The following is a 10,829-nucleotide window of genomic DNA, read 5'->3' on the forward strand; positions in this document are numbered from 1 at the left end:
GAAGGGGCCTAAACTATTTCTTCTTCGTTTGCTTGCCGAAAAAGGATTTTGCCCCGCTTTATATATAAAGCAACGATCAACAGCGCCCGGTACAAAAGCACGCCCCCACAATTCACGCACACACACACCCAAGGTAGGATACATAGGCGATGAGCGCAATAACACTGTCCCTAGCACTACGCGAAGAGGTGAAGCCGCATATGACGAATCGTGGGCTCCAAGGCGGTGCCTTTAGGAAGGGGACGACACTGGAGCGCCGCCACTGTCCGATACGAGGATCAGAGTTTGCCCTGGAGCAACACGACGTGCAATGAGAGCCGCGATGACGCATTCAAGAAGGGAACGAGCTTCGCAGCCGTCGGTCCGTCCGAAGATAGAGCAGGTTTTCACCCTGGCCACCACTCACCACCACCAAGTGCCACACCCCGGCTACCACGCCGCTGACACGGCCATAGCAACCGGGCAGCACCAAGCCACGGGCTCTGCCCATGAGCACCACGGGCCCATCACCAGGGCCGCCGCCCCGGCATCCAAGACCTTCCGCTACCCCAACCAAATACACGAGAGGAAAGGACCTGCCTTTCGCACCCCTGGGCTACCCCTAGTGCCGAGACCCAATAGGCTGGCCAAAACTGGCCTCCATCGCCCCGTCCTGTAGCACCGGGAGCGAGACGAGCTCGGTCCTGTTGCCAGGTGCGAGACAAGGTCAGTCCGGCTGCCGAGCACGAGACGAGCTCGGTCCTACCGCCAGGTGCAAGACGAGTGATGGACCGCACCTGATGGAGGGCCAACCATCGACGAAGATAGCGGACGGACGATCGAGGAGAAGAATCGAAGGTCGACACAGGCCGCTCACCAACGGTCCGACGCCTTAGCTCACAGGGTTACACATGATTTCCACTATAGACCCAGCCTCACTCGCGGGGAGCCTGGGCCTGGGAGCATCTCCAGCCGCGCCCCCAACACGGCCCCGCCAAGGCGATTTTTTCGCGCCGGCGCCCAAAAACGGCCTAGTCGCGCCCCCAAGAGCCCGACTTGCTGGGATTTTTGCCTCTCGCCGGCGCCACCGCAGGTCTGCCTCCTCTCCGGTGGCCCTAGGGCCATGGGGCGGCGGTGGATCTCGGCAAGGGCCGGTGGGAGGGATCCGCTTTTAGTCGTTTCTTTCAGTTTTGCTAGGGTTTGTGTCTTGCTCAGGAAGACGAGACAGTGACGGCTCCCTGAAGATGGAATAAAGGTCTCCTACCTTGCTTCACTCGGGGCGCCACATATTCATCTTCATGTCGTAGGAGTAGGTGCCGTGATTCTTCGCAGAGATCCAGACCTTGGACTCACCGACGACCGTGTATGACCATATGAAGGCGTCGGGAGGGGATGCCAAACCATGTCTCCCAGTGACTCCGGCGACCAGTACAATGGGTCGGCAAGCGCCTCCGCGGATGGCCGGTGGTCATCGGCAGTGGGTGGGTTGGTCATGACAAACAGATCATTGCCGACGGCGAGCGACACAGGCTGAAACGTGAAACTATTATGTGAGCACACAAGCACACAATCCTGGCTCAAGATCGACATGAAACTGCATGTTCGGATTCCGGATTGATGAGTGCAAGGCCATGCTACCTCTCTCGATCGATCGTGTCTTCCTTTTACTCTCTTTTTTCTCCCTTTGATTTGATTTGATTTGATTTGATTTGATTTGATTGAAGAAAGATGGGTCTGTCTTGTCGACTCGTTGAAACCCAACCAACTGGAGCGTGCGTGCAAACGAGTACAACATATATAAACGGCTTAAGCGGAGCACGCCGGCCGGCCTGATCTGAGCAACTTCTTTCTCCTCACCGTACGGCCCTCCTTCCTTGGTCTCTTCATTCTTTCATCTTGTTCGTCAACCCAAACTCACACACGCCGTCGCCGTCGCCGTTCAACCACCGGTTCCCTGCTCACAAACCCCACATCCTTTTCGCCGACCACCCGCCGCGTTCGGAGGCCGCCGGCGTCCGAGCGCGCAGAAATCGGTTGTTGGGTCTGCACCTCGTCAGCATCGTCACTGCCAAGCTCCACCGCCAACGAAGACGACCATCCTCCTCTCCTCTCCCTCTCCTCCCCTCTCCGTCGCCAAAGTACTTGAATGGATGAATATACTACTCATATCCGAGCCGGCCGTCTGAGTTTTTAAATACATTGTGCTCGGTTCAATGCAATAACTAGCCGACATCTTTGCCGCATTTTCCTCGTCACAAAATATGAGGGATGCGATCCATGGGGAAGGAATTTCTTGTGGCAAATCATGAAAGCAACTACTTCCCAAAAATCATGAAAAAGACGACTACTACTCTGGTAAACGTATCAAGTTTGAAGACACATGGTAAACATTAATTAAGCAGTAGCTTCTCATGCATAAATCATGAAAAAGAAATTGGAATTTGAAAACCCTTGTGGCCCGAGGATTCTAGTCTTCTGCTTTTGCAAGGGGCTCCTGTGCATCATAAGCCGATTTCATTAGCATACTAGATGGGTTCAGATTTCAAGCAGAATGGGAATTTTAGTTTTCGGACACGGAAAATAACAAATTTTTTGGCCAAATAAAGATACCCAAATGACTTTACCTCAAACAAAAACAGCATTCATTCAACTAACAGCCAGCCAATCTATTTGCTATACCAGAAATACTTCTCTAGCTTGACATCGACCAACACCAGGATTCACAAAGTTTACAACAATGCTGCTACCAGTACATTTGTGGCTCTGGAAATTACCACGACATCCCTATTACTACAGGGGCAACTGGAGCAAGATCAAATTTTATTTACCAAACACCAGGATGGTTGGAAGATGATGATCCATCAGTTCATCATACATTGGATATTCTGGTTCCGAGTCAAAAAACAAACATCACCTTGTTTTGATATCTGTTGGATACAACATGAGCACACCGCAAAACACCGGAACAGCGTGTCCCATTCACATGTGAAAATCAAAGTATAAAGCAAACCACCAGACTTCCCCATAGAGCTCCGAGCTCCATTGGCCCGTCTTCTCGCCCCGCTTCGCCCTCCGGGAGAATCACCCAATGGTTGTGAGTGCATCATCTCCAGCAAATATAACTTCTTTCTCGCCGTCCTCACCATCCTGGGCAAAGAGCAAGAGAGAACAAGATCAATTCATGGCCAAGGAACAAGGGGGTACCCACAAAGGACGAACCGAAGCATATCAGCAAAACACATTGGAATAGGTCAACTATGCCACAAGTTCATACAAGCAGACGAGGTTACTCAAAGATAAACCGCACTTCATACAACCAGACCAAGGTTAACAAAAAAAAATACTTCAAATGGCATCTATACAGGATTACAGGGTAACCAGCAAAGCATGCAGACAGAGTTTTTGAACTGATTGGTTGACACAAAAAGCTAAGATGGTACTCCCTCCGTAAAGAAATGTAAAAGTGTTTAGATCACTAAAGTAGTGATCTAAACGCTCTTATATTTCTTTACACAGGGAGTACTGTACAGCATGGCATCAACTCACACAGGAAATATTTCGCACTGTATTTCTCAGCTCAGATGTAGACAACAAAACGGAGTGTTCAAGGACGAGCATTTGGAAATGATTTGATTTGCAGCAGTAGGGCACCAAACCAAACCATTCAACATTGCATCTTACACGTAGTAAACAACAATCAAGTTGCCATTTCCAAAAGTAGTGGCGGTATCGCATAGCATTCCTCAGTGGTAGACTAACAAAACAGAAGAGTTCACTGATCAAATTACCTCCAGAACGTCCCTTTTTCACCAAAGAAAAGCATCCATATCTCGATGAAGCGGGCTGATACTACAATAGACCAGGGCAGCATGTGTCAGATGCCTTCGCCAACTGAAGCTTTGCATGGCCACGCTTCTGCTTCCTACAAGTTTTTGGCGAACCGTTAATCTCACAATTACTGTTACTTCCATCCAGGTAAGAAAAGATGCCACACTCAGGTTGCAGCAAGCTACTGATATACAACAACACAAAAGCAAAAGATAACAGCACAAACAAGTTGCTGCTTATCACATGGAGTTCTCATCATCCACAAGATTGATAGATACATGAGAAAGAAAGAACACTCAATTCAATGCAAATACTTGGACTAAGAAATATGCTGAATCTGCATTGGTATTTCTGTTATCTATGAGAGAGAGGGTTCCACCTGTAAGAAGACCAGACAACAAGAGCTAATAATACTTGCCCCTTTTGCCGACATATAAACAAAACAAGCATTGCTCTATCAATCAAGTGCATGCAGATAAGCATTGATGCATCAATAGCAGTTTTGAGGGACAGTTTCACATTACAACCAAGCCAGATACAGAACAAATCAAAAGCTCAAAGTCATAACAGAGAGGGAACCAGTGGCTTACCAAGCATCTACATTCAGCTCAGCTCTAAAGACAGAGACAAATCATCCATGCAAGAAACCTCCTCACCAGCTTCTCGCTGCTCTTCTTCCTCAACGACATATGTCTCATGTAAGCCTCCAACAGAACGACCATGGCTATGCTCCAGAACGGCATAAACACAAATGTTGCAGCCACGACGAGCATCGCCACCGCAACTTTGTTTGTGCTCTGGCAACATGTAACAATTGTCAGATAGGCTAAGTTACATAAGATCTGATGCAGAGTTGGCACAATCATAGTAGAGACTTGGGATAGAGATTAACCTGAGGAAAAGCTGCGAGCACGAGGAACCGAAGCTTGAGGAGAAAAATGTTCCCAGCTTGGCCGTGTGCCTCAAGCTGCAAGATGGCTTCCTGCTGAGCAAGGGGATGCTCGACGGTTCGCCACCAAGGAGGGGTTGTGACTTCAAATGCTCCAATGAGCTGCTTGTTGCCATGGTGCTTGTTCCACAGCATGAAGGTGGAGCCGACCAAAAAGCCGGGGAAAATGTACCATATCAAGCCTCTGCAGATTGCATACAAATAAAAAGGATCACAACAGTTATCTTTAAAGAGATAGGGAGAAAACTTGTGTTGATAATAAGAAAGAAAAATCTTCAGTTTTATGATTAGGTATGGCAGTCCTGGACCATGAATTGTACCTGTAAAAATATGTAGAGGAAGCAGAGCAAAAAACGTTAAGACTTGAGTCGCACTCGGCCAAAAAGACAAGCCTTTTGCCTATTTCAAACAAAGGAAACAACAGTTCCTGCCTGTTAAGATGGAACCAATAAAACATCGGTAATCCTGAACTCAAATATATTACACAAGAATGTGATATGCTCAAAGATGATGACGATTACCTTCAGGACAGCAACATTGGTGTCTATATCCTCCACCTTGACCTGATCAAGCGTCATGCGTGCAGCCACCACTCTACTAGAATACCCCACAGATCTCCAGAGCCATCTGCACCGAGCTGGTCCCTCCAATCCCTCACTTTCCTGCCAGACCAATCATCAACATTCAACCATCTCTAAAGACAGGGTAAAACATCCATGCAAGAGCAGAGAGAGAGAGAGAGCAACCTTGTGCGGATCGTCGTCCTCACTGTCCATGTTGGGGCGGACTCGATGATGTCCTCGTCGAGCTCAACAGCTCAGGCGTGCGGTACCACATGTTCCTCGTCAATGTCGTCCATGGAGGACGCCTGCTGCTCCAAATCGAACAAAGAAATAGATTAGGTGATCTAACTCCAAGCAAACACTCTTTTCAGTGGAATTGGATGCATATATTCCTGTAGCTCACACCTCAAAGGGAAGCACTTGCAGGCAATTCCCAGAAATGGTACTTAAGCTCTAAGATTACAGGGAGAAACAGTAAGTCATGCGAATCTCCCTGTGTTGTGATATCAAGTAAATAGCTGCGAGCTACTAGCCACTCTACCATGCTCCCTGCAACGCGTGCATCAGGTAGACAGACACCACAATTCCCCAACATCAGCGGCTGGATGATTTTTATCCTTATACAAGTTAGACAGAAACACAACACAATGTGCAACCATTTTGTTATATTTGATAGCCAATAACAAGTCCAAACCTCAGCATACCCAACCAAACTAAAACTGGACAATTTCATCTACAAGAAAGATGAGCACGATCATTAAAACATTGGCTCGATGGCCGAACCATATTAGAGAGAGAGAGAGAGAGACCAAGGACTCACCTAAACCCAGTCCACTTTGTTTTTGATGAGCAACTTTATAAAATCCTGGTTCGTTGAAAACAAGTCGATTTCCTTCGCCCATATATCAGAAAGGTTTTTGACGTCTCTCGAGGAGTTGACGCCGTAGACTGAAAATCACGATGTAAACAGTGAGAACATCTACATGTCTAGTGGCTTGTGTGGAACAGGCCACGAATGGGAAACCTTCAGAATATAATTCTTTCATGGTTCATCAGTGCACTTACAAGCTGGGGATTTCACCAGAGAAGTGGTCGCTTGCCAAGGCTGCTGGGGTTCGCCCATTGATGTTGTTGTTCTGCTGTAGACTGTACCAAGAGGAGAGAGAAGAAAAGGTAAGATCTCTTCCTCCTACACAAAAGAAACATGCTTTCTTAACATATATATAAAACTAGTAAACAACACGACACCATCTTGTTTCCTATCAAAGTCAGTTGAAGTGTTTTTGTTCCCTATCGCTTGACCTTTAAATGGTACTTGACCAATAGCATAAGGGAATGAACACCAAAAGGACAGAAATACATGATATACGGCTAATTTTGCTTGGTTGCAACAAAGTCAGGGGCTGGTGAGAGACTTGACATAAGCGAATGGTTTGAGTCATCGCGTTAAGAGCACTCTCACTCACTTGATGTGCTTGATCTTTGATATACCAGTCACCATAAAGACAGATTGGAGAAGACGAACGAGTTGGTATGCGATCCTCCCGGGACCCTACCACATTATTAAGTATTATTAACACATCTCCTTATCAGTTCTAAGCAACCTAATGCTAACAAGCAAGATCAAAGCCCTTTTGGTTTGTTGCACCCTGATAGGACAACCCACATTATACCAGAAGCAAAAAAAGCACAAACAATAGCATCCCACGCACAGCCCATCGAGCCCAAAATCCTAGAACTTGCCATGGTGCGATGACCAGCAGACAATTCACTATGGCTCGGTGGCCGTCGGCACACAAGCACACGCACGAGAGTGCACATAGGAGACGAACCGAGGGGCTTTACCTAGGCCGGAGTGGAAGGCGTAGGGGAAGCCAAGCCTGACGACAGAGGAGGGAGCTCTGGCGAAAGCAGCGGGGGTGCAGGAGCCACGCTGGCGACCCACTGAAGCTAGGGTTCAGATAAGAGCCACCTGCGACCCGGCGACCTCGCAGAGCACTTCCTCAATAAGAGTCTCGACACACACGAGGTCGTCGATGATCAGTGTGTAAAATTTATCGAACTGGAGCTTCTTGATGCCGTAACCCACAGGCATAAGCTTAGCTGCAAGAACAAGAGCAGTGTGTAAAATTTACCAAACTGTTACATCAATGAGTTACAATAGAGATACTGCGAAAATAAATGAGTTCCTTACATGCACCCCAGGTGAGACCCTCCATTTGAACACTGCAGACAGCCTCCTCCAACTTCTTCATGTCAGTCTGATCGTTCCATGGCCTGATGTCCATGAGGACAGAGGACTTGCCACCTAATAAGCTTCTTGTTAGCACAAACTGGACAATGACAATATAAGACAGACTAGGTGAATTTAAGCACACAACACTAGCAGAGCTTACTTTCTTTCTTCTTTGCAGGCTTGGCAGCTGCACGCTCAGCTGCTACTTTATTGTCCTCCTTTGTCTCATCGCCGAACAGATCCATGTCATGATCATCGTCTCATCCTGTAAGAAGGCCAAATGCATAATACGAAACAATCATTAAATTTCAGTCCAGAAATAGGTCTATGTCGATTGACATAAATGTAACCAACGCAGTACTGTGGCAAAATTCATTTGTTAATGTAAAGCATCCAGTAATAAAAAATGTTGGCATTACAATTTGGAGTTTTAGCGCATGCTGCAGCCACTATAGAATCTACTATGATGACAATAAAGCCTTCAAGAATCAACTAAAGGGCAGCCCGGTGCATGTAGCTCCCGCTTGCGCAGGGTCCGGGGAAGGGTCCGACCACTTTGGGTCTATAGTACGCAGCCTTTCCCTACATTTCTGTAAGAGGCTGTTTCCAGGACTTGAACCCGTGACCTCTTGGTCACAAGGCAGCAGCTATGATGACAAAAACAAGCCACACCTGATTCAACGCACCGAGATTCAGGATACAGAAAACAAGCACAAAAAAACATCTCTACAAGTAACAAGTGCCATAGTGTTACAATTTCAACTTAAACTAACAGCACAAAGAATCCAACCCTTGCGGTTGGATGCAAGTGTCACGGGCATGACCATAGCCCTAGGTCAAGCAACCATGTCACTGGTGGGTGTAAAAAGGTGACACAAACCATTATATGAGAAGCACAAAAAAAGCACAAACGCTGGTATCCCACGCACAGCCCATGGAGAGCCCAAAATCCTAGAACTTGCCATTGTGCAATGGCCAGCATACGATTCACCACGGCTCGATGGTCGTGGGCACACAAGCACACACATGATAGAGTGCACAGCGGAAAGGAACAGAGGGAGTGGAAGGCATAGGGGAACCAAGACAGACGACGGAGGAGGAAGCTTGGGCGAAAGGAGCGTGGGTGCAGGGGCCACGCTGGCGACCCGTGAGACTAGGGTTCGGAAAAATGCATGCACGCAACTATGGATTTCCTTCCACTGAGAGCACTAATGGCATCCCTGCTTTAAGACTCGAATTCGGCACTGCGTATCACCCCCCCCCCCCCTTTGAACCGGGCGTTAACCCCTTTCAATTAATTTCTTGACGGAAATACAAAGTTCCGAACCGATAATAAAGATGACAGGAAAGGAGCTAAGCAAGTTGAGCACTAGCAGGAAACCATGTGCAATCAGAACGCAAAAACTGCTAGGACTCAGATAGAGACTATCCTACTTACCACAATCTCCACACTAGACAACGGTGAACAGACCACAACTTGTAAAACGGGGATACAACCCACTGAATTGTGGGATACAAAGTTCCTTTTTCGAACTTGCCCTAGGATAGGAGGAACATAATGGAAGGAGGGGTCAGGGTTTGGTGAATTAGTCACCTGCCTTCTTCTTCCTGGTGATGAAGCTGGCGCTGGAGGAGAGCCCCTTGATGCGGTTGGCCGGCAGAGGTAGGTACTGTGGCTCAGTCCCTAGCACCGTGACACCAGCGACAGGTGGGGAACTTTCTTCTGCATTAGCCATAAGAAAAGAACCTAGTTATGGAAAGGCAATATGTGTAGCAGCAAATACAGAACACCAGAGATACAAACTGTTTTTTTTTAATTATTTCTTCAACGTTCAGTCACATGTCAAAACTGAAGTTGTTGAAGATTATTACAAGAAAAAAACAAGGATTAATCATTTCTACAGCAAAGAAGAAACATGAATGAAAGAAAATACTAAGATCGGCAAGCTACAAAAGCACTAGTTGCCCATGGTAAAATATGATGCCGTGCAGGACAAGCCTTGGATGGGTTCGAATATCATGATCCTAAATTTCTGCATAATCTACAGAGCTGCCGTTCATTTGAATTACATTGAACACCAGATGTCGAAACCATTACAGCTAGGTTGGGACCTTTTAGGATGATCTGACATCCCACAAAAAAAGTTCACCCTCAAGGTTATGTTAATTGCACTAAGCAATAAGATTAACTGCACTCAGTATTTGCATGCCATCACCATCCTCCATTTCCCAGACTTGAGCAATATCAACCCCATTGTTCATCTTCATTAAACAGTACACCATCACACCATATTCTTGGACTAGGAAAAACAAGGTTGCACACTATGGGCAGTATCAGCGCCAATCAATCACAGGATTGCTGGTACTAACCAACCAAACCATGGTACAGATCACAAGCATATACAGTGCGTATGTCTCAATAAACAGAGTACAACCCACTGAACCGTGGGGAAAAAATTCGTCTTTGGAACTTACCCTAGGATGGATCGGAGGACGAGAATGGAAGGAGGGGTTGGGGTTTGGGGGTTAGTCACCTGCCTTCTTCTTCTTCCTGGTGATGGAGCTGGCGCTGGAGGCCAGCCCTTTGATGCGGTCGGCCGACGGAGTTGCGGGAGCCACGCCGGTGACCCGATGCGGCTAGGGTTCAGATCCGCTTGCTTCGTGATGATGCCTTCGTCGTGGATCCGCCGCCGTGGGGAGCTCGAGCAGGGACCACTGGCAGCACCGCCATGGCCGCCCTGCTCGATCTAAGGGGGAGAAGGTGAGTGGGGGGCGGCGGGAGCGGTGGAGGAGAGGGGCACGGACGAGGTCAGCGGTGGGGAAGAGAAGAGGGGGAGGAGGACGCTGGCTGGGGAGAGGGAGGTCGCCGGCTGGGGAGAGCGAGGCGGCGGCGGCGGCGGCGGCGGCGGCGGCGGACTCTGTTTGGTTTGGTTTGGTTTGGGAGAGGAACGGAAGGCAAGAAGAGAAGAGGGCACGGGTTGGGTTGGGTTGGGCTGGGCTGGGCTTGCGAGGTAGCCCAAAACTTGCCCTTTCTTTTCATTTCCTTCATCAAAGTTCAAACTCATCCCTCGAACAAAACAAAAATCGGAGGCTCCGTTGTTTGGACGTGTGAGTTTATGCTACTATAATAATTTAATCACTCGATGATGAGAATGATACTATAATAATGTTTAACAAGGAAAATGCATATGTAATCAAATATATTTGGCATTTCCAAGCATAATATATTAACTATTATTGTAACACATATAAAAATGGTATGCAAATTTTATCA

At 47.6% G+C, this 10,829-nt stretch overlaps 2 long non-coding RNA genes across 8 annotated transcripts; both read right to left on the bottom strand.

Annotated features, from left to right (window-relative positions):
* Positions 1-2,676: 2,676 nt before the first annotated feature.
* LOC119340099 lies at positions 2,677-7,265 on the bottom strand. 7 transcript variants are annotated; one of them, XR_005164375.1, is made up of 12 exons: positions 7,165-7,245; positions 6,385-6,465; positions 6,140-6,267; positions 5,861-6,052; positions 5,725-5,772; positions 5,503-5,624; positions 5,278-5,418; positions 5,077-5,187; positions 4,700-4,940; positions 4,398-4,604; positions 3,768-3,901; positions 2,677-3,126 (listed from the first exon to the last, which is right to left on the bottom strand). It is a non-coding gene; the product is annotated as an uncharacterized LOC119340099 (long non-coding RNA). The 7 variants fall into 7 exon arrangements; XR_005164372.1 differs by having other exon boundaries at positions 5,725-6,052; positions 7,165-7,246; XR_005164373.1 differs by having other exon boundaries at positions 5,503-5,627; positions 5,725-6,052; positions 7,165-7,246.
* A 342-nt stretch (positions 7,266-7,607) lies between these two features.
* On the bottom strand, positions 7,608-10,461 carry LOC119340100. The gene is made up of 4 exons (XR_005164377.1): positions 10,090-10,461; positions 9,150-9,278; positions 7,716-7,820; positions 7,608-7,627 (listed from the first exon to the last, which is right to left on the bottom strand). It is a non-coding gene; the product is annotated as an uncharacterized LOC119340100 (long non-coding RNA).
* Positions 10,462-10,829: the final 368 nt, after the last annotated feature.

The sequence above is a fragment of the Triticum dicoccoides genome, chromosome 7B (assembly GCF_002162155.2).
Source record: "Triticum dicoccoides isolate Atlit2015 ecotype Zavitan chromosome 7B, WEW_v2.0, whole genome shotgun sequence".
NCBI classification, from domain to species: Eukaryota; Viridiplantae; Streptophyta; class Magnoliopsida; order Poales; family Poaceae; genus Triticum; species Triticum dicoccoides.